The sequence below is a fragment of the Scyliorhinus canicula genome, chromosome 9, assembly GCF_902713615.1.
Source record: "Scyliorhinus canicula chromosome 9, sScyCan1.1, whole genome shotgun sequence".
Classification (NCBI taxonomy): Eukaryota; Metazoa; Chordata; class Chondrichthyes; order Carcharhiniformes; family Scyliorhinidae; genus Scyliorhinus; species Scyliorhinus canicula.
This window is the reverse complement of record NC_052154.1, coordinates 106,378,386-106,402,432: the sequence shown is the minus strand read 5'-3', so window position 1 is coordinate 106,402,432 and position 24,047 is coordinate 106,378,386. Positions and strand designations below refer to the sequence as shown.

At 49.8% G+C, this 24,047-nt stretch overlaps 1 protein-coding gene across 1 annotated transcript in view; it reads left to right on the top strand.

The window, feature by feature from the left end:
- The first annotated feature begins 1,016 nt into the window (after positions 1-1,016).
- Positions 1,017-24,047, top strand: part of LOC119971593 (low choriolytic enzyme-like) — a 137,318-nt gene continuing 114,287 nt past the window's right edge. The window contains exons 1-2 of the mRNA XM_038807372.1: positions 1,017-1,091; positions 15,695-15,805. The gene's annotated coding sequence lies outside the window, so the exon portion shown is untranslated. The remainder of the gene's footprint in view (positions 1,092-15,694; positions 15,806-24,047) is intronic.

The following is a 24,047-nucleotide window of genomic DNA, read 5'->3' as shown; positions in this document are numbered from 1 at the left end:
TAAAGGGTCCACTTGATTGGTAACCCATTGCCAGTGTCTACATTTACACCCATCACAACCACAGTGACAGCAGAGTGCAGTACAAGATGCACTGCAGCAAGTCAGTATGGTTCCTCACCATTCACATTTCTAAACACCGGTCCCCGGCGTCAGACAAGTCTTATATCTTTTTTCTTAATAAAATTTAGATTACCCAATTATTTTTTCCAATTAAGGGGCAATTTAGTGTGGCCAATCCACCTACTCTGCACATTTTTGGGTTGTGGGGGCGAAACCCACGCAGACACGGGGAGAATGTGCAAACTCCACACAGACAGTGATCCAGAGCCGGGATCGAACCTGGGATCTCAGCGCTGTGAGGCGGTTGTGCTAACCACTTGGCCACCGTGCTGCCCCTCAAGTCTTATATCTTAATGTCTTCTGTGATACTTCCTAAAATATTTATTTGAAAGTTCATTTACACCACGCTTATTGCACTGTTCTTTAATCAATACATTCAATTGGATAAACAATCGCCAGTTTGAATCATTGAAGCAGCCAATCTTTAAGGCACACAAATGGACCAGCAGGGGACTGTAAAATTAGATTTAATCCCCTCTGCCCAATTTGGTGCTGCGTTTCCTAATTTTGAATCCTTAATCTCAGAAGGGTAAACACTCAGAACACTACAGGGCAGGATTTGCTCTGTATCCGAGAGTTGATGTTTGGTCTGAGTGGTAATGTTTGCGGAGTCATGTCAGTGACCATCGAACATCATATGTAGATTTTTCTGGTTTATACTTCCAGTAATAACTCAAGTTTATAACACATTTCTTGTGTTTACTGCATTGAATTCCCAGTCAAATCGCTTTTTTTCCCCTTTCGGGTTTGCTGAGTTCGGTGGCCACTCTGGGGCCGATTGAGGCGGGAGCTGCTGCCTCCGCGCGCCAGCGCCGATTTATTTTTGAAAAAGCGGCAAACGGCCGAGAGCGAGAGGGCGGCAAACGGCAGGAGGCGCGAGCGCGAGGGAGCCAGTCAGCGGGGAAGCTCGGGCCGTGCTGGGTGTGTGTTCCCAGCTCCACACAACCGCCAACAGCTGGAGACCACCTCGGGTTTGTTTCTGTCAGCGCTGTCCGATTTTAAAGTTCGTTGAGAAGCCTCTCTTACTGCTTCAACTTCTGGTCAAAATGTTTTTCTTTCTCCCTCATCCATCTACTCTTCTCCATTTCACTATTATCCTCCATCCAATTCAAAAGATGTTAGCAGTAAATGGGTTGTTCGTGAGGTTTTTAAGAATGGCGGGGGTGCCCTGATTGCCTACTCCATGGCAGTGCCTTTGTGTCTCCTGTAACATGGCCACCAATGTGTGTACCGGTCTGCGTTATGTGGAAACATCAAGTCCTGGTTTCCATTGATTTTAAATAAGTTGAATTCGGTAGATGCAAGCGTCGAAAATGGCATTAATGATATCTGGTATCATTGACAACCATTCTTTGCCCTCTGCTATATCCCTGGCAGCGTGACTAATTATAGCCCAGAAACTTTCGAATTATAGCCCAGAAACAGTACCCAGACTCTATGCTATCAGTAACTAATCGGAGAGCTAAGTCTGCAGCCACCGGCAGCTGGCATGGACCACCTACCCGCCCTTTTGAGGTGCGTGATCAGATCGTCTGCGATCTGATTTTACAGATGCACGATAGAAAGCATCCTATCTGGCTGCATCACAGCCTGGTATGGCATCTGCTCGGTCCAAGACCATAAGAAACTAGAGTCGTGAACACATCACAGTCCATCACATGAACCCACCTCCTACTGCTTTGGGAAAGTGGGTATCATAATCAAAGATCCCTAGAAAGGTGGCTATGATTGACCGCTTCAAATTCCTAGGTGTGCACATCACCAACAATCTGTTCTGGTCACCTATGTCGACACTACAACCAAGTAAGCATAACAGCATCTTCATAACAGCATACTTCCTCAGGAAATTCGGCATGTCCACATTGACTCTTACCAATCTTTACAGATGCACCATAGAATATAGAACAGTACAGCACAGAACAGGCCCTTCGGCCCTCGATGTTGTGCTGAGCAATGATCACCCTACTCAAACCCACGTATCCACCCTATACCCGTAACCCAACAACCCCCCCCCCTTTAACCTTACTGTTTTTTTAGGACACTACGGGCAATTTAGCATGGCCAATCCACCTAACCCGCACATCTTTGGACTGTGGGAGGAAACCGGAGCACCCGGAGGAAACCCACGCACACACGGGGAGGACGTGCAGACTCCGCACAGACAGTGACCCAGCCGGGAATCGAACCTGGGACCCTGGAGCTGTGAAGCATTTATGCTAACCACCATGCTACCGTGCTGCCCCAAAAGAAAGCATCCTATCTGGCTGCATCACAGCCTGGTATGGCAACAGTTACTGAACTCCTCTCTACACATCTTCTATACTGTTTGTGGCACTATACTCCGTATGCTTCACCCGTTATCTGCTTCACCTGATGCCTACCTATTTATATTGTGTATTTATCGTATGTCCTATGTTTTTTCATACAAGGAACGATCAGCCTGTACTGTACACAGAAAAATATTTTTCACTGTACCTCAGTACACATGACAATAAATCCATAGTCCTCTTTGGCCATAGGCAAAGTGCCAGAGGACTGGAGAACAGCAAATGTGGTACGGTTATTCAAGTAGAGAAGAACTAGGTAACTGTAGGCCGGTGAGTCTAACATCAGTGATAGGGATTCTATTGCAAAGAAATTCTAAGGGACAGTGTTAATCTCCACTTAGGGAGGTAAAGATTAATGAAGGGTAGTCAAAGCATAGCTTTGCCAAAGGGAGATCATGTCTTAGAAATTTGATTGAATTTTTTGAGGAGTTAACGAGGTGTGTAGATGAAAGTAGCACAGTTGATGTAGCCAACATGGGCTTAGTAAGGCTTTTTTTTTTTTAATAATTTTTATTGAAAAGATTTTTTACATGAAAATATTTACCCCAACTAACCATAGACTATTACAAAATATTCCCTCTTAACAAATATCTCCCCCCCCGCCCGACCCCCCGCGCGCGCTGTCCCTCCCCCCCTCCCCCCCCCAAAAACAAACAAAGCAACAATCAACATCAAACATGAACTGCGAACAAATTTGCCCGCATTACAACCTTAAATAACCCACCACACCCGTTGTTGCCACCCCCCCCCCCCCCCCCCCCCCCCCCCTCCCCCCGGGTTGCTGCTGCTGCGACCTCTGTACCCTATCTTTGAGCCAAAAAGTCGAGGAAAGGCTGCCACCGCCTGAAGAACCCTTGTACCGACCCTCTCAGGGCGAATTTGACCCTTTCCAACTGAATAAAGCTTGCCATGTCATTAATCCAAGTTTCCACGCTTGGAGGCCTCGCGTCCTTCCACTGTATCAGTATCCTTCTTCGCGCAACTAGGGACGCAAAGGCCAGTACTCCGGCCTCTCTCGCCTCCTGTACCCCCGGCTCCACCCCAACCCCAAAGATCGCTAGTCCCCATCCTGGTTTGACCCTGGATCCCACCACCCTCGACACCGTCCTTGCCACCCCCTTCCAGAACTCCTCCAGTGCCGGACATGCCCAAAACATATGGACATGGTTCGCTGGACTTCCCGAACACCTGACACATCTGTCCTCACCCCCAAAGAACCGACTCATCCTTGTCCCCATCATATGGGCTCTATGTAGCACCTTAAATTGAATGAAGCTAAGCCTCGCACACGAGGAGGAAGAATTAACCCTCTCCAGGGCATCAGCCCATGTCCCATCCTCTATCTGCTCTCCCAGCTCCCCCTCCCACTTGGCTTTCAGCTCCTCTACTGATGCCTCCTCCGCCTCCTGCATTACTTTGTATATGTCCGATATCCTCCCCCCTCCGACCCAGACCCCCGAGAGCACCCTATCGCTCGCCCCCCTGCTGGGGAGCAAGGGAAACCCTTCCACCTGGCGTCTAGCAAATGCCTTCACCTGCAAATGTCTAAACACGTTTCCCGGGGGGAGCCCGAATTTCTCCTCCAGCTCTCTCAGGCTCGCAAACCTCCCATCTACAAACAGATCCTTCAGCTGCCTGATGCCCACCCTGTGCCAGCTCTGGAATCCCCCGTCCATGTTCCCCGGGATGAATCTATGGTTCCCTCTTAACGGTGCCTCCATCAGACCTCCCACTTCCCCCCTGTGTCGCCTCCACTGCCCCCAGATCTTGAGGGTGGCCGCCACCACCGGGCTCGTGGTGTACCTCGTGGGAGGGAGCGGCCATGGCGCCGTTACTAGGGCCCCCAGGCTTATGTTGCCACAGGACGCCCTCTCCATTCGTTTCCAAGCTGCCCCCTCCCCTTCCATGATCCACTTGCGCACCATCGATACATTAGCCGCCCAGTAATACCCCGAAAGGTTGGGTAATGCCAGCCCTCCACTCTCCCTACTCCGCTCCAAGAAGACCCTCCTCACCCTTGGGGTGCCGTGCGCCCACACGTAGCTCATGATGCTGCTCGTCACCTTTTTGAAGAAGGCCCTAGGGAGGAAGATGGGCAAGCACTGAAATAAAAACAAAAACCTCGGGAGGACCGTCATTTTAACGGACTGCACTCTGCCCGCCAGCGACAGCGGCACCATGTCCCACCTTTTAAATTCCTCCTCCATCTGTTCCACCAGCCTGGAGAAGTTCAACTTGTGGAGAGTCCCCCAGTTCCTTGCCACCTGCACCCCTAAATATCTAAAACTCTTTCCTGCTCTCTTCAACGGGAGTCTCCCGATTCCCTCTTCCTGGTCCCCTGGGTGTATCACAAATACCTCACTCTTACCCAAGTTTAGCTTGTACCCCGAAAAGTCCCCGAATTCTGCTAGCAGTTCCATCACCTCCGGCATTCCCCCTTCTGGGTCTGCCACGTATAGCAGCAGGTCGTCCGCGTATAGCGATACCCGGTGCTCCTCCCCGCCCCTTGTCAGCCCTCTCCACCCCCCTGAGCCCCTCAGTGCCATCGCCAACGGTTCAATTGCCAGTGCGAAGAGCAGGGGGGACAAGGGGCACCCCTGTCTGGTCCCCCGGTGGAGCCCAAAATACTCCGATCTCCTACCATTCGTCACTACACTTGCCGTCGGGGCTGAATAGAGCAGCTTCACCCATTTAATAAATCCCTCCCCAAATCCAAACCGTTCCAGCGTCTCCCACAGGTACTTCCACTCCACCCTATCAAATGCTTTCTCCGCGTCCAATGCCACCACTATCTCCGCCTCCCCCTCCACTGCCGGCATCATGATGACGTTTAGCAGTCTCCGCACGTTCGTATTAAGCTGCCGCCCTTTCACAAAACCCGTCTGGTCCTCGTGTATCACCCCTGGCACACAATCCTCTATCCTGGTAGCCAGGATCTTTGCCAGCAGCTTGGCGTCCACATTCAGGAGCGAGATAGGCCTATATGACCCACACTGCACGGGGTCCTTGTCCTGCTTCAAGATCAGAGAGATCAGTGCCTGCGACATTGTCGGGGGCAGAGCCCCCCCCTCCCATGCCTCGTTGAAGGCTCGCACCAGCACAGGGCCCACCAAATCCGCATATTTTTTGTAAAATTCCACCGGGAACCCGTCTGGCCCCGGCGCCTTCCCCGACTGCATATGCCCAATCCCCTTGACTAGCTCCTCTAACCCTATCTGCGCCCCCAGCCCCTCTACCAGCTCCTCTTGGACCTTGGGGAACCTCAGTTTGTTCAAGAAGCCCTCCATCCCCCCTCCCCTCGTCGGCGGCTCTGACCGATACAGCTCCTTATAGAAGTCTCTGAAAACCCCATTTACTTCTGGCCCCTTCTGCACTATGTTCCCACCCCTCTCCCTCACTCCCCCAATTTCTCTAGCCGCATCCCGCTTGCGGAGCTGATGCGCCAACATCCTACTCGCCTTCTCCCCATACTCATAAATCGCGCCCTGCGCCCTTCTCCACTGTGTCTCCGCCTTTCTGGTGGTCAACAGGTCGAACTTAGCCTGCAAACTGCGCCGTTCCCCCAACAGCCCCTCCTCTGGTGCCTCCGCATATCTCCTATCCACGTCCAGAAGCTCCCCCACCAGCCTCTCCCTCTCCAGTCTCTCCCTCCTTTCCCTATGTGCCCGTATGGAGATCAGCTCCCCCTGGATCACCGCCTTCAGGGCCTCCCATACCATCCCCACCTGCACCTCCCCCGTGTCATTAATATCCAGATATCTTTCAATGCTCTTCCGGACCCTCTTACACACCTCCTCATCCGCCAGCAACCCCGCATCCAGGTGCCACAGCGGACGCTGGTCTCGCACCTCCCCGATTTCCAAATCTACCCAGTGTGGCGCGTGGTCTGAGACCGCTATGGCCGAGTACTCCACTTCCCGTACTTTCGGGATCAGTCCCCTGCTCAATACAAAAAAGTCAATTCTAGAATAGACTCTGTGGACATGGGAGAAAAAGGAATACTCCCTCGCCCTCGGCCTCCCAAACCTCCAGGGGTCCACCCCTCCCATCTGCTCCATAAACCCCTTTAACACTTCTGCCGCTGCCGGCCTCCTACTCGTCCTTGAACTCGATCTGTCCAACACGGGGTCCAGCACTGTGTTGAAGTCCCCCCCCATGATCAGGCCCCCTGCCTCCAGGTCCGAAATGAGGCCCAGTAGGCGCCTCATGAAGCCAGCGTTGTCCCAGTTCGGGGCATACACGTTAACCATCACCACTTTCTCCCCCTGCAGCCTACCCTTCACCATGACATATCTACCCTCTTTATCCGCCACCACCTCCGCCGCCACGAACGACACCCTCTTCCCTACCAGGATCGCCACCCCCCGGTTCTTTACGTCCAGTCCTGAGTGGAACACCTGTCCCACCCACCCCCTTCTCAGGCGGACCTGGTCCGCCACCTTCAAATGGGTCTCTTGTAGCATTGCTACATCCGCCTTCAGTCCCTTCAAATGCGAGATTACTCTCGTTCTCTTGACCGGCCCATTCAGCCCCCTCACATTCCAAGTGATCAGCCGGGTCGAAGGGCAGCCCGCCCCTTTCCCCTGCCGACTAGCCATATCCTGTCACCTGCTCGCCCCGAGTCAGCCCTCCCTTTCTGACCCGCTCCCCATGGCGATGGCGCCCCCCCCCCCCCCCCCCACCCCTCCAGTCCTCAACTTCTCCTCCCTGGCCTTTTCAGCAGCAACCCGGTAGCCCCCCCTTCCCCCCTCCCCCCCCCCCCCCCCCCCCCACCCCCCTCCCCCCCAGGCTAGGACCCTTCCTAGCCGCGATGCACCCTCCATAGTACTTCTGTAAGTCAGCTGGTTTACGCTGACCCGGCTGCCCCTGCCACACTCCGGCTCCTCCCGGCATGGGGGACGTCCCCCCCCTTACCACCCCTCCTTGACCCCGCTCCAGCGCGGGAAAGGGAGCCATTGCTGACCACGCCCCTTACTCCCACCCCCCTCCCTCCTCTGCCCCGTGCGCGGGAAACCAGAGGAAAGCCCGCGCTTTCGCCCTGCCCCTCCCCGCCCCTCCATCTTCAGTTCCACCCCCGTCCCCGATCTCACACCGATAAATACAAAACAACCAAAAACCCCACAAGAAACACATACCCCCGGCACTCCCCCCCCCCCCACCCCGCCCTCCCAACATAACATTATAAATAACAGAAAAAAGAGAGAAAAAACTGGTATAGAGAAAAAAAAGGGTCCAAAAATACGGCCAAGTGAAAATCCAACCAAAAGAAAGCCACGTGTCCTGCTTAAAGTACCAGAGCGGCAACGACCGCCAAGTATCCCCTGGTTCTAGTTCGAGTCCAGCTTTTCTTCCTGGACAAAGGCCCACGCCTCCTCCGGGGACTCAAAATAGTGGTGCTGGTCCTTATAGGTCACCCACAAGCGCGCTGGCTGCAGCATCCCGAATCTGATTCTCTTGGCATGCAGCACCGCCTTCGTCCGGTTGAACCGGGCCCGCCGCTTTGCCACCTCCGCACTCCAGTCCTGAAAGATCCTCACCGTCGAGTTCTCCCATTTGCTGCTCCTCTCTCTCTTGGCCCACCTCAGCACCCTCTCCCGGTCACTGAATCGCTGGAACCGAACCAGCACCGCCCTCGGGGGTTCGTTTGCTCTTGGCTTCCTGGCCATTACTCTGTAGGCCTCCTCCAATTCCAGGGGCGAAGGGACGGCCCCTGCCCCCATCAGTGAGCCCAGCATTTCTGCCACATACCCCTGGAGGTCCGACCCCTCCAGCCCTTCTGCCAGGCCCAGGATCCTCAGGTTTTTCCGCCTCATGCGGGTATCCATCTCCTCCAATCGGTTTTGCCATCTCAGGTGGAGTGCCTCGTGCACCTCCACCTTTCCCACGAGGACCGTGGCCTCCTCCTCCCTCACAGCCATCTCCTGCTGCAGCTCCCGGATTGACGCCTCTTGGGTAGCCTGTGCCCCCATCAGCCTGGTGGTCGTCGCGTTCATCGACTCCAGCAGCTCCACTTTCAGCTCCGTGAAGAAGCGCAGGAGAACGGCCTGCTGCTCCTCCGCCCATTTCCTCCAGTCCTTGGGTGCGCCGCCGGCCGCCATTTTGGATTTATTCCCCCGCTTTTTTCGGGGAGCTGCTGCCGCTTTTTTTCCTGCCCCACTTCGGGTAACGACCATAAATTTTTCAGGGTTCTCCTCTGGGAACCTTCCCCCACCGGGAATTGCCGTTCCAGCGCCGTTAGGGGCCCTCCAATCGGCCCGAAAACACCTTCCTCACAGGAGCAGCCAAACGTGCGACTTAGCTGGTCATAGCCGCAACCGGAAGTCCCTTAGTAAGGCTTTTGACAAGCTCTCGCATGGGAGACAGAAGAGCCCAAGGGGTCCCAGGCAATTTGGCAAATTGGATCCAAAATTGATTTAGTGGCAGGAGGCAGAGGGTGATAGTTGAAGGATGTTTTGGTGACTGGAAGCCTGTGCCCGGTGGTGTAGTGCAGGGATCGGTGCTGGGTCCCTTTCAGTTTGTAGTGTAGGTTAATAATCAGTTTGCGGGGCAGCACGGTAGCACAGTGGTTAGCATTGCTGCCTACGGCGCTGAGGATCTGGGTTCGAATCCTGGCCCTGGGTCACTGTCCGAGTGGAGTTTGCACGTTCTCCCCGTGTCTGCGTGGGTTTCACCCCCACGACCCAAAGATGTGCAAGTTAGGTGGATTGGCCATGCTAAATTGCCCCTTAATTGGAAAAAATAATTGGCTACTCTAAATTTTAAAAAAATAATCAGTTTGCAGGTGACACAAGAATTGGTGGTGCAGTAAATAGCGAGGAAGAAAGTCTTCATTTGCAAGGTGATATAGGTCGGCTGGTCAGAAGAGTGGCCAATGGAATTTAAGTTTGAAAAGTGTGAGGAGATGTATTTGGGAGGACTAACAAGGCAAGGCAATACAAAATGAATGGTAGGACTCCAGGAAGTACAAAAGCACTTTGGGTGCAAGTCCAATATGTAAGGAGCCTTCCGATTTATCCCTTTATTTGTTGGCAAATGATTTGACCCAGGAGGCTTTGCTCTGCTCAATGGTGATTGGATCATAATCCACTGGGATGTTCTTTTAGAGTTCCAAGGCTTGAGTTTGGTTTCGGTTTTGATTCTGACAGCTCGGTGAAAGAGATCCTGTTAACTCTCTCCTGAAGGCCACTGTGAGGGCTGACGTACTCTCCAGAAAACCTCTGGGTGCTCTCTCTTGGAACTACAGAGGCCTGAAGACAAATCATGAACTGAAAGCAAAGTTTGATGTGATAGAAGATGCCTTTGCAGGAAATGCTATGAGCAATATAACTCCAGAAAGTTGCTAAAGGTTGTGAGTACTGCATTCTTTAAAACCACAGTTACCTAAATGAATCCACAATAAAAGCCTTGAACTGAAGGCCGGCGCTGAAGCAAAGCTGCTAAAAAACCACTGTCTGAAGCAAAGAGTTATCTTTTGCCTTTCATCCTTATTATTTTCACCCCCCCATTTTTGTCGGTCTTTTGTGTGTGTATATGTGTGTGTAAAAGTGGGAGTCATGAGTTAAATGACTGCTAACCAGAGATATTTACTAAATATCTAATTAATGTTTTTGTTATATATAAACAGTAATTGTATTAAAACCTACAAAGCTGGTTAGTGGAATTATTGGACAGTCAATGAGCAAAGACATTGGGTATTCTAAGAATTATTTGTTAATTCAATTGTGATATGACTCCAGAGCATGATGGACTGGAATTGACCGCACTAGCCCAGGGTGTCATAACAATAGGTTTCTGAAGGCAACAGGATAGGTAGATCAAGTAGGTGGGTAGAAAACATGTTTGCCTTTGTTCACAAAGGCATAGAATATAAGAGCAGGGAGTTTATGATGGAGCTTTTCAAAATGTTTTGGCCACAACTGGAGTACTGTGTGCAGTTCTGGTCGTCACACTATAGGAAGGTTGTGATTACACTAGAAAGGGTATCGGGTGTCCCTGAGGCTGGAGCATTTCAACTATCAAGAGTGACAGGATAGATTGGAGTTGTTTTCCTTAAAACAGACAAAGCTGAGAGAGCATCTAATTGAGGTGAATTAATTATGAAGTTCATAAATAGGAACAAATGTTTCCCCTTAGTTGAGGGGTCAATAACCTGGGGGCATATGTAAGTTAGTGGGTAGGGGAGTTGGAGTAGATTCACCCATAGTATGGTGAGAATATGGAACTCACTGCATGAAAGGGTTATTGAGATAGGAACCCTCACAACATGAAGCATTTAGATGAACTCTTGAAACGCCAAAGCATGCAAGGCTGGAAAATGGGATTTAAAAATATAGGTCCTTGATGGCCAGCAGAGACAAGATGCGCCAAGGGACCTCTCTGTTGTGTAAACCTCTTCACGAATATAACACTTCAACATGAATTATGAGAGGGAGGATGGGGCAGAATGGAAGGTCAGGGATAGGTTTGAGCCAAGGAAAGATTGACATTTATGTCAAGACAAAGGGGCTGTTAATAGCACCATTAAGGACAGAAGTGTTCAAAGTGGCAAAAGGTAAAAAAGCGGAATATTAAAAAGAGAAAGATCAGTGCTCAGTGGAAGAAAAGCTGAATAATAAGGGACAGGAGGTGCTGTGGGGGAGGACTGGGGTTTTATTTGGGAAACCTAAGGGAACCAAAAACAAAATGGCGGGGGGGGGTCAAGATGGAGGTGAAAGTTCACAGTCTAAAGTTGTTGAACTCAATCCAGAATGCTGCAAAGTGCATAATCGGAAAGGAAGATGTTGTTCTTCCAGTTTGCATTGGACATCACTGGAGCATTGCAGCAGGAAGAGGACGGATATGTGGACATGAGAGCAAGATATAGAATTGAAATGCCATGTGACTGGAAGGTTTGGGTCACATTTACGTTTATTCTCTCCAGTATAAAGGAGATTCATTGGGAGCAGTGAATACTGTAAACCTAATTGAAGGAGGTGCAAATGAAATGAAATGAAATGAAAATCGCTTATTGTCACGAGTAGGCTTCAAATGAAGTTACTGTGAAAAGCCCCTAGTCGCCACATTCCGGCGCCTGTTCGGGAAGGCTGTTACGGGAATCGAACCGTGCTGCTGGCCTGCTTGGTCTGCATTCAAAGCCAGCGATTTAGCCCTGGGCTGCTTCACCTAAAATGCTGCTTCACCTGCAAGATGCATTTAGGCCCTTGGACAGCGAGGAGGGAGGCAGTGAAGGGACACCTTCTGTAATTGCGCCGAAAATAATGGAGGAGTGGACCAGGGTGTCATAGCGGGAGTAGACCTTGCAGAATGCTGATGGGTTGAGAGGCCTGTGTGTTAATTGGTAGGATCATGCTGGAGTTTTCAGAAATGTCAAGAGATTTGTGGGGTGAAAACAGAGGGTGAGGGCAGAGGTGTGGGAGATGGGTCAGACACAGTTGAGTGTCTTGTCAACCATGGTGGGAAGAGAAACCTCAGTTGAGGAAAAGGTAGACGTTCCAAGGGCTGTTTTTGAAATTCCACATCATGTTCTCATGTCCACATGTTTTTGAGAATGGGATGGAGCCGTTACCGGGAGTGGGAGTGGAAACAGATGTATTAGAGGTAGCTGTAATGTTTTTAATTAATTGATAGTCAGTCTATCGCCAGAAATAGAAATAGACTATGCGAAGGTGAGAGGGATAGCAACTGGAAGCAAAATCAATAACATTTTTCAGCTCCAGACAAGATCATGAAGCGGCATCAATATAGTCATCAATGTAACGGAGAAAGAGTTCTGGGAAAGGAGTGGAACAAGGAATGTTTCACATACTCCACAAAAATACAGGTATAACTGAGGCCCACGTGGTATCCATAGCCACATACCTTTTATTTGCAGCAAACAGGATGAGTAAAGGAGAAATTGGTGAGTAGAAAGCTAGTTTTGCTCGGCAGAGAAGAGTAATGTTGGACAGAGAATGCTCACAGCTTTGCCCAAGGAAAAAAATGGAAACCCCTGAGAGCCTATTGGTGGGAGGTAGAGTGTAGAGGAATTGGATGCCCATAGTGAAGAAAAGATGGTTGTTATTGGGGCAAGCCAAGGGAACCAAAAAATGAAACATTTATAATAATAATAATCTTTATTAGTGTCACAAGTAGGCTTATATGAACACTGCAATCAAGTTACTGTGAAAACCCTATGTGATGTATGGCAGTGTTTTTCAAACTTTCTTTTTCCCCCCCTGGGATCCACTTGTTGCCAACCTTTGGACCCATGCCGGCCGACCTTCACGACACATGGCATGTTTTCTTACTTTTTCTTGTGAAGGATGAGCCTGCTGGTCCTCACAATCTCATTCCAATTAGGTTAACAGAAGGAGGGGGAAAGAGCATATCAGGTGCAGAATTCAGCCAGGTCTTTTGTGCAGTCTTCATCTTTGTGAGAACGAAAAATCCAATCTTGCACATATAGGTAATTGTGAAGGGCAAAAGCAAGAGAATGCTTATTTTACTCAGCACTGGATGCTCCTGGGCGATGCTACTACAAAATGCTGACAGCCTCATGGGCTTTTGGCATGTTTTTAATGTGCTGTCACATGCAAGGTACAGCAGCTTTGTCTTTTCATTTAGAGGCAGCTGCAAATTAATAACTGACTTTGGGGTCTGAACCTCAAAGGAATTTTTCGCCCACCACTTGTCTTTCAAAATCTGAAACTTCAGTCATTTGCCAATATTTCTCTGCATATCAGAAAACATGAGTTTTGCATCTTCATTTGCATTGGCACAAGTTGGCAAAAGCATGCCTCAAGAAATCAACTGGATACTACTTTGTTCCCAAGTTAAGTTTATTCTTTGTCGGCTGTTAACCAGAGGCCCTGGAGGTCTGTACAGAGCTAGCACTTCTGCCCTTGCATGGACTCCGAGTAGCTTTCTCCAGCAGATTTAACTGATTTCAATGTGGGATCCTGGCCAGTAGGTGCACTGCCTATTTGTGTCTGGCAGCCTCTTACTTATAACAAAACAGTTCATCTTCGCAGTCCTCTTGCCTTGCTTGCTAGCAGCTAGAAACTGGAACAAGTTTCTATAATTTGGCACCAAAAAATACGTACATATAGGGCGCTCGACATCCAAATGTACGTGCAAGGTGCGTGACATGCTTACTGCTGCCGCTTATGGCTGGCAGATTGCACACAACCTCCTTTCTTTCTCATTTAAAAGGAGCTACCATTCTCAATAAAAATGCTGGCAGTGGCCTTGGACGAATCTCCCACCAATCTGGATCACTATGGTAACGCTGCCACTGATCGCTCCGTGACCCCTCCACTGAGTTCTCCCAGTGAGCCAGAGAAGACACAGCCAGAGTGAGACACAGCCAAGAGTGAGTTTGGGAATTTGAAGCTAGGTGGGAATTCGAAGCTGGGTGGGGAGGAGGTGCTTTTTATCCCTGGTAAGTGACTGGTAAGTAGTTTTTCTTTTTTTCTTTTCATTGGTATATTTATGTTTTTCTTTGTTTTTTTTTGGAATTGTAGTTGTATAAGTTAACAGAAGGTTTAAGACATGGCAGGAGAAACCAGACCCCTGTCATGCTCCTCGTGTGCGATGTGGGAGCTCAGGGACACGTCCACTGTCTCAGGCTCCTTCACGTGCAAGAAGTGTGTCCAGTTGCAGCTCCTGTTAGACCGCTTGGCGGCTCTGAAGCCGCCACTTTGGAGCATCCATGATGCTGAGGACGTCGTGGATAGCACGTTTAGCGAGTTGGTCATACCACAGGTAGAAAATGGGTGACCAAAAGACAGACCAAGAGTAGGAAGGCAGTGCAGGTGTCTCCTGCGGTCATCTCCCTGCAAAACAGATATACCGGTTTGGATACTGTTGAGGGAGATGGATCACCAGGGGAAGGCAGCAGCAGCTAGGTTCATGGCACCGTGTCTGGCTCTGCTGCGCAGCAGGGCAGTAAGAAGAATGGCAGGGCTGTAGTGATATGGTACTCAATCGTAAGGGGAATAGACAGGCGATTCTGCGGATGCAATCGAGACTCCAGGTTGGCATGTTGCCTCCCTGGTGCAAGGGTCAAGGATGTCTCGGAGCGGCTGCAGGACATTCTGTGGGGGAGTGTGAACAGCCAGCTGTCGTGGTGCACATAGGCACCAACGATATCGGGAAAAAACGGGACCAGGTCCTACAAGCTGAATTCAGGGAGTTAGGAGTTAAACTAAAAAGTACGACCTCAAAGGTAGTAATCTCAGGATTTCTGCCTGTGCCATGAGCTAGTCAGAGTAGGAATATCAGGATAGATAGGATGAATGCGTGGCTTGAGAGATGGTGCAAGAGGGAGCAATACAAATTCCTGGGGCATTGGAACTGGTTCTGGGGGAGGTGGGATGGTCTGCATCTGGGCAGGACTGGAACCGATGTCCGGGGCGGGGCGGGGGGGGGGGGGGGGTTTGCCCGAGCTGTTGGGGAGGAATTTAAAATAATGTGACAGGGGGATGGGAACCAATGCAGGAAGTTTGAAGAAAGTAAAACAGGGACAGAAACAAAAGGCAGTAAGGGGGAAAGTGTAAGGCAGAGAAGCCATAGTCAAAAATCAAAAAGGGGGACAGTACAAGGTACAGTGACTGAGGGGAGCTCAGTAAATAGGCCCAGTAATACTAAAAGGAATAAAACAGGAAGTAAAAATGTAAATGGTGAGCGATGCGGCAGGTTGTTACATGAAGATATGGGTTCAACAACAAGGAAAATTAGGAGAAAAGTTAAGCGATGAAATATAACTTAGGAGAGGTTACTGATCAAGGTGTTAAGATTCAAAACAGAGGAATAAAAGGCAACATAAGTGTACTTTACCTGAATGCTCGTTGTATTCAGAATAAGGTCAATGAATTGATGCCATAAAAGTGAATGACTATGGTTTAGTGGCCATTACTGAAACATGGTTAAAGGATGGTCAAGACTGGGTGTTTAATATCCGAGGGTATCAAACTATTCGGAAGGACAGAGTAAATGGTAAGGGAGGTCGTGTAGCTTTGTTATTTAAGGATGAATTCCGGGCAATAGTAAGGGATGACATCGGTGCCATGGAGGATGAAGTTGAATCCGTTTGGGTGGAAATCAGGAATAGAAAGACGAAAAAGTCACTGATAGGAGTAGTCTATAGGCCACCAAATAGTAACATTATGGTGGGGCAGGCAATAAACAAAGAAATAACTGATGCGTGTAGAAATGGTACAGCAGTTATCATGGGGGATTTTAATCTACATGTCGATTGGTTTAACCAGGTCGGTCAAGGCAGCCTTGAGGAGGAGTGATGCACGATCAATAACTTCCGAAGCGAGATTGGAGTACAATTGAAGGCTTTATTGGACTAGATGTTTCAGCCAGCAGGGCAGGTACAGAATGAAGCAGCTGGGGAGATACAGACTCTTACTGGGTGGAACCAGCAGGCTGGCTTCAACAATGTTCTTACAGTATCAGATACCTCCAACACCAATAGTCTTACAGTATCGGGTACCTCCAACCTAGGTACCGTAATACCCCTAATACCAACTACCACATTCACCCCCTGTTTAAAAAAGTAAAAGAGTCCGGGGCGGTTGTCGTCTCGTGTTATACAGTGGTGGAGGTTATGGCGGTACCCGTCGGTGGTACAGTATCTTGCCTTATTACATGTCACACAACTATTTACAGCATTCAATTACAAGTACATTTCACAATGAAACAATTAGTCGATCGGGGGCCCTGGTTGTCCTCTGTGATCGCCGCAGTTTCGGCAGTGATGCAGGCGCCAGCCCGGGAATCCGTGACTCCGGGAACGTGACTCCGGCTTCTTCAGTAGCTTCATCACCCCTGGGTGGGACCAGTGGAAGGACCGATCCACCTGGGAAGGGGGCAGCTGTGGGGTGCTCCAGTGGGAGGGAGGGAGGAGTTGGTGAGGGGGGTGATACAGCGGGCGCCAGTTCCCGCAGGGAGGCCGTATCTTGCCGGTCGTCGGGGTACGCCACATAGGCGTACTGAGGGTTAGCGTGAAGGAGGTGGACCATCTCGACCAACAGGTCTGATTTGTGCGCCCACACGTGTTTGCAGAGCAGAATGGGTCCAGGAGCTGCAAGCCAGGTTGGGAGCGATGTCCCGGAGGAGGACCGCCTAGGGAAGACAAGGAGACATTCATGAGGTGTTTCGTTGGTTGTGGTACACAGCAGTGATCGAACGGCGTGTAATGCATTGGGGAGGACCTCCTGCCAGCGGGAGTCTGGGAGATTCCTGGACTGGGGTCAGTAGGAAGGTCTTCCAGACCGTTCCGTTCTCCCTCTCCACCTGCCTGTTTCCCTGGGGGTTATAACTCGTCCTGCTCGAGGCAATGCCCTTGCTGAGCAGGAATTGACGCAGTTTGTCGCTCATGAAGGAGGACCCCTTATCGCTGTGTATGTAGGCGGGGAAACCGAACAGGGTGAAGATACTGTGGAGGGCTTTTATGACAGTGGCCGCGCTCATGTCGGGACAGGGGATGGCAAATGGGAACATGGAGTACTCGTCAACCGTCACGTTCAGGAAGTACATGTTGCGGTCGGTGGAGGGGAGGGGTCCTTTGAAGTCCATACTGAGGCGTTCAAAGGAGTGGGAAGCCTTCACCAGGTGCGCTTTCTCTGGCCTGTAGAACTACGGCTTGCACTCCGCGCAGATTTGGCAGTTCCTGGTGACGGTCCTGACCTCCTCGATGGAGTAGAGCAGGTTGCGGGTCTTGATAAAGTGGAAGAATCGAGTGACCCCCAGGTGGCAGAGGTCCACTTGTGCGTTGGCACATGTGCCGCGGGATAGGGCATCAGGATGCTTGTTTAGCTTCCCGGGATGATACAAGATCTCATAGTTGTAGGTGGAGAGCTCGATCCTCCTCCGTAAGATCTTATCGTTCTTTATTTTGCCCCGCTGTGCATTATTGAACAAGAAAGCTATCGACCGTTGGTCAGTGAGGAGCGTGAATCTCCTGCCGGCCAGGTAATGCCTCCAATGCTGCACAGCTTCTACAATTTTCTGGGCCTCCTTTTCAATGGAGGAATGACGGATTTCTGAAGCATGGAGGGTGCGTGAGAAGAAGGCTACGAGTCTACCCGCTTGGTTGAGGGTGGTCGCCAGAGCTACATCGGACTCGTCGCTCTCGACTTGGAAGGGAAGGGATTCATCGTGGCCTTTGTGATGCCTGCTTCTATGCGACTGAAGGCCTGGCGAGCCTCTGCCGATGGGTAAAACCGTGGCTTGGATTAGTGGGCAGGCCTTGTCTCATAATTGGAGACCCACTGGGCATAATATGAAAAAAACCCCAGGCAACGTTTCAAGGCCTTGGAGCACTATGGGAGGGGAAACTCCATTAGCGGGCGCATGCGTTCGGGGTCGGAGCCTATGACTCCATCGTGCACTACGTAGCCGAGGATGACTAGACAGTCATTGCTAAATACGCACTTCTTATTATAGGTCAGGTTAAGGAGATTGGTGGTATGGAGAAATTTGCGGAGGTTGGTGTCGTGGTCCTGCTGGTTGTGGCTGCAGATGGTGATGTTGTCAAGGTACGGAAATGTGGCCCGCAAACTGTACCGGTCAACCATTCGGTCCATCTCCCATTGGAAGACCGAGACCCCATTTGCGACTCCGAAGGGAACCCTTAGGAAGTGGTAGAGCTGCCCATCTGCTTCGAATGCAGTGTACTTGCGGTCGTCCGGGCGAATGGGGAGTTGATGGTAGGCGGATTTGAGGTCCACCGTGGAAAAGACCTTGTATTGTGCAATCTGATTGACCAAATCAGATATGCGGGCGAGAGGGTACGCGCGAGCTGCGTATACCTGTTGATGGTCTGGCTATAATCGATTACTATCCTGTGCTTCCCCCTGGTCTTTACAACCACTACTTGTGCTCTCCAGAGGCTGTTGCTAGCCTCAATAATACCTTCCTTCAGTAACCGCTGGACTTCCGACCTAATTAAGGTCCGGTCCTGGGCACTGTACCGCCTGGTCCTGGTGGCGACGGGTTTGCAATCAGGGGTCAGATTTGTCAAAAGGGAAGGTGGGTCGACCTTGAGAGTCGCGATGCTGCAGACAGGGAGGGGTATAGGGCTGCCGAATTTAAAGGTTAAGCTCTGGAGGTTGCATTGGAGGTCCAATCCCGGGTGCCTGGCAGCGCAGAGCTAAGGGAGGACGTAACGTCGAAAATTCTTAAATTCTCTTCCCTGGACTGTGAGGATAGCTATGCAGTACCCCATGATCTCTGCAGAGTTAGACCCGGAAGCCAAGGAGATTATTTGATTAACTGGGTGTATGGGGAGGAAGCACGCTTTACTGTGTTGGGGTGTATGAAGCTCTCTGTGCTTCCCGAATCGATCAGGCAGGATGTCTTGTGTCTGTTGATGAGCACAGTCGTCGTGGCGGTTGAAAGAGTTTGGTGCCTAGACTGGTCCAGAGTCACCGAGGTGAGTCGTGGTAGAAGCTGAGTTTCCTCGTGTGGTGTGCGGTCATCCGAATCGGGGTCCTGCGACTCCAGCCAAGGTGGGGGCGCCCATGGGCCGTACATGGCTGGGGGTGGGCAAGATGGCGGCGCCCATGTATCGCCCGTGGTCCCTGGGAACCAAGATGGCAGCGCCCGGGGTCTGCACGTGGCACGCGGGATCAAAAATGCTGCCGCCCATTGGACGCACGTGGCCTGCGATGGGAGTTGTGGCGGCGGTCCCGGTTCGCTCTCGGAAACAGCGGCGAACACCCGGGCCTGGTATACCGCCACAAAATGCCCTTTTTTGCCACAGCCTTTGTAAATGGCGGAGCGGCCCATGTAGCGTTGCCGGGGCTGCTTGGTTGCCCGCAAAATTACAAAAATAACAGCGGGGCCCCCCGGGATTGCCTGGCAGCCGTGCGGCACAAGCTTGTGGGGGGATGGGCGATGCATCGGGACCGGCCGCGGGTGGGTTCCATGCTGCCCAAGGAGCTGCCACGCGATTGGGGACGTATGCTCAGGCGTTGCGGGAGGCCACATCTAGGGAGCTTGCGAGGGCCCATGTCTCTTTTTCTAGCAGCCGCTGACGGATTTGGGAGGACAGCATACCTGCAATGAATGCGTCCCGAATTAAAAGTTCGGTGTGGTCGTTGGTTGAAACTTGCGGACAGTCACAGTTCCTACCTAGTACCAGGAGTGCGTGGTAGAATTTGTCTCGCGATTTCCCACCGGGATTTGTCGTCTAGTCACTAGCAGATGTCGGGCATAAACCTGATTTACTGGGCGGATGTAGTGTCCTTTCAACAAGGCCATCGCGGCCTCAAAATCGTCCGCATCCTCAATGAGTGTGTAGATTTCTCCCTTGAGTGGAGAACTTGCAGTTTCTGATTCTCCGTGTGTGTAGTTGTGGCCGTCCTGAAGTAGCCGTTGAAGCACGCCAGCCAGTGTTTGAAGGTCGCTGCTGAATTTGCCACGTGGGGGCTAAGTTGCAGATACTCTGGCTTGATGCGGAGCTCCATTCTTCAAATCTAGTCCAATAAATTAATGCACGATCAGTAACTCTTGAAGCGAGGTTGGAGGACAATTGAAGGTTTTATTGGACTAAATGTTTCCCCCAGCAGCGAGTGTACAGAGTGCAGCGGTTAGGGAGACACAGACTCTTATACTCCGCCTTACTGGGCGGAATCAGCAGGCAAGCTTCACCAATGGTTTTACAGGATCAGGTACCTCCAACACCAATTGTCTTGCAGCATCGGGTACCTCCAACCTAGGTACCGTAATACCCCTAATACCGACTACCACAAGGAGTTTATAGAATGTATCCGCGATAGTTTCCTAGAACAGTATGTAATGGAACCTAAGAGGGAACAAGTGGTCCTAGATCTGGTCCTGTGTAATGAGACAGGATTGATTAATGATCTCATAGTTAGGGATCCTCTCGGAAGGAACGATAACAATATGCTGGAATTTAAAATACAGATGGAGGGTGAGAAGGTAAAATCAAACACTAGTGTTTTGTGCTTAAACAAAGGAGATTACAATGTGATGAGAGAAGAGCTAGCTACGGTAGACAGGGAGCAAAGACTTTATGGTATCAAATTGAAGAAAGAAAGCATACAAAGTGGCAAAGATTAGTGGGAGACTAGAGGACTGGGAAATCTTTAGGGAGCAACAGAAAGCTACTAAAAAAGCCACAAAGAAGAGGAAGATAGATTATGAGAGTAAACTTGCTCACAAGATAAAAACAGACAGTAAAAGTTTCTACAAATATATAAAACAAAAAAGAGTAGCTAAGGTAACTATTGTTCCTTTAGAGGATGAGAAGGGAGTTTCAATAATGGGAGATGAGGAAATGGCTGAGGAACTGAACAGGTTTTTTGGGTCGCTCTTCACAGTGGAAGACACAAATAACATGCCAGTGACTAATATAAATGAGGCTATGATGGGTGAGGATCTTGAGATGATTGCTATCACTAAGGAGGTAGTGATGGGCAAGCTAATGGGGCTAAAAGTAGACAATCTTCTGGCCCTGATGGAATGCATCCCAGAGTGCTAAAAGAGATGGCTAGGGAAATTGCAAATGCACTAGTGATAATTTACCAAAATTCACTAGACTCTCGGGTGGTCCCGGTGGATTGTAAATTGGCAAACATGACACCACTGTTTAAAAAAGGAGGCAGGCAGAAAGTGGGTAATTATAGGCCAGTGAGCTTAACTTCGGTAGTAGGGAAGATGCTGGAATCTATCACCAAGTAAGAAATAGCGAGGCATCTGGATGGAAATTGTCCCATTGGGCAGACGCAGCATGGGTTCACAAAGGGCAGATTGTGCCTAACTAATTTAGTGGAATTTTTTGAGGACATTACCAGTGCGGTAGATAATGGGGAGCCAATGGATGTATATATGGATTTACAGAAAGCCTTTGACAAGGTGCCACACAAAAGGTTGCTGCATAAGATAAAGGTGCATGGCATTAAGGGTAAAGTAGCATGGATAGAGGATTGGTTAATTAATAGAAAGCAAAGAGTGGGGATTAATGGATGTTTATCTGGTTGGCAATCAGTAGCTAGTGGTGTCCCTCAGGGATCAGTGTTGGGCCCACAATTGTTCACAATTTACACAGATGATTTGGAGTTGGGGACCAAGGGCAATGTGTCCCAAGTTTGCGGACGACACTAAGATGAGTGGTAATGCGAAAAGTGCAGAGGATACTGGAAGTTTGCAGAGGGATTTGGATAGGTTAAATGAATGGGCTAGAGTCTGGCAGATGGAATACAATGTTGACAAAGGTGAGGTTATCCATTTTGGTAGTAATAACAGCAAAAGGGATTATTATTTCAATGATAAAATGTTAAAACATGCTGCTGTGCAGAGAGACCTGGGTGTGCTCGTGCATGAGTCGCAAAAAGTTGGTTTACAGGTGCAACAGGTGATTTAGAAGGCAAATGGAATTTTGTCCTTCATTGCTAGAGGGATGGAGTTTAAGACTAGGGAGATTATGCTGCAATTGTATAAGGTGTTAGTGAGGCCACACCTGGAGTATTGTGTTCAGTTTTGGTCTCCTTACCTGAGAAAGAACGTACTGGCGCTGGAGGGTGTGCAGAAGAGATTCACTAGGTTAATCTCAGATCTGAAGGGGATAGATTCAGAGGAGAGGTTGAGTAGACTGGGACTGTTCTCGTTGGAATTTAGAAGGATGAAGGGGGATCTTATAGAAACATATAAAATTATGAAGGGAATAGGTAGGATAGATGCGGGCAGGTTGTTTACACTGGTGGGTAAAAGCAGAACTATGGGACATAGCCTCAAAATAAGGGGAAGTAGATTTAGGACTGAACTCAGGAGGAACTTTGTCACCCAAAGGGTTGTGAATCTATGAAATTCCTGGCCCAGTGAAGCAGTTGAGGCTCTTTCATTAAATGTTTTTAAGGTAAAGATAGATAGTTTTTTGAAGAATAAAGGGATTAAGGGTTATGGTGTTCGGGCTGGAAAGTGGAGCTGAGTCCACAAAAGATCAGCCATGATCTCATTGAATGCCGGAGCAGGCTTGAGGGGCCAGATGGCTTATTCCTGCTCCTAATTCTTATGTTATGTTCCAACACCCATCACAACCCGCATAACCCTGATATAGGGCATTGGAGAAATCCCAAATGTAGGTGGAAAGGGCCTGGAAAGGGGCGTGAGAATGGAGTCAAAGTAGGAACAGATGCATTCAATGGGGCAGGAACAGGCTGACACGGTGGGGGCAATCCTGTTTATGGATTTTGGGAAGTGGGGTTGGAGGATCATGAGATTGGAAGTTGTGGAAGTGGAATCTCCAGAGGTGACAGTCCTGGAAGCAATGGCTTGATGTTTGATGGTGGAGTCATAGTCAAGGGGGTGGAAGTAGGAATTTGCTGAAAATTGGCACTTGCCTCTGCAAGGTAACAGTCAGTGTGTCATCCAACAGCAGCACCACCCTTGACAGCAGGTTTGATAACAAAGTCAGGGTTTTTAAAGAGTCTGGTTCATGGCTCCTTAACAGAGTGGTGAACCATAGCATGCATCAGGTGGCTTTTTAAAAGGCAATTTCAAAAGCTCATTCTACCTATGCCTGGATCTGGCACTTCTATGCCCTTTGACCAACTGCATGCTTTTGACAACCAATGTTCACAATGAAAAGTGGTATGTGGAAGAAAAAAAATACATTTTTGAGATTCTTTGTTCACTTTCACCTCTGCTTGGGGGAAAAATAACTGAAGTACTAGCAAGTAAACCAAAGAATCATAAACAAATTTTGAAGTTTCAAAGATGACAAATAATTGAAACCATTAACTGGTCTTAAGAGACATTGTGAAATTGACTGCAAAGATCAGAGAGCTTGAACTGTCAATCAAACAATATTTGCTCTGGTTATCAGGTGTACTGGTAACTTATAACAATCTTTATTGTCACAAGCAGGCTTACATTAACACTGCAATTAAGTTACTGTGAAAATCCTTGTGAAAAAACTTGGCTGGGAACACAAACATCTTTTTAAGTAAGACCAGTTGCTCCCAAGAGATGGTCAGTTGCAGAGTTTGTTGATCTATCTACTCTCGGATGTGGTGAGTAGGGGACTGATTCCGAGAGTGGAGGAGGCCGAGTATTCGGCCATTGCAATCTCCGACCACGCTCTGCATTGGATAGAGTTGGAGATGGGGGAGGTGCGGGACCAACGTCCGTTGTGGCGGTTGGATGTGGGGTTGTTGGCGGAGGAGGAGGTGTGTAGGAGGGTCCGGGCAAGTATTGAGGGGTACCTTGAGGTGCATGATACGGGGGAGGTTCAGGTGGGGATGGTCTGGGAAGCCCTGAAGGCAGTAATTTGTGGGGAGCTGATATCCATCCGGGCACACAGGGAGAGGAGCGAGAGGAGTGAGAGGGATAGACTGGTGGGGAAGATGCTGAAGGTGGACAGGAGGTATGCAGAGGCACCAGAGGAGGGACTGCTGGGGGAGAGGCGCAGCCTGCAGGCTAAAGTTGATTTGCTGACCACTAGAAAGGCGGAGGCACAGTGGAGGAAGGCACAAGGGGCAGTGTACGAGCATGGTGAAAAGGCGAGTAGGATGCTGGCTCATCAGCTCCGTAAGCGGGATGCGGCTAAGGATATTGCTGGAGTGAGAGACAAGAGTGGGAATGTGG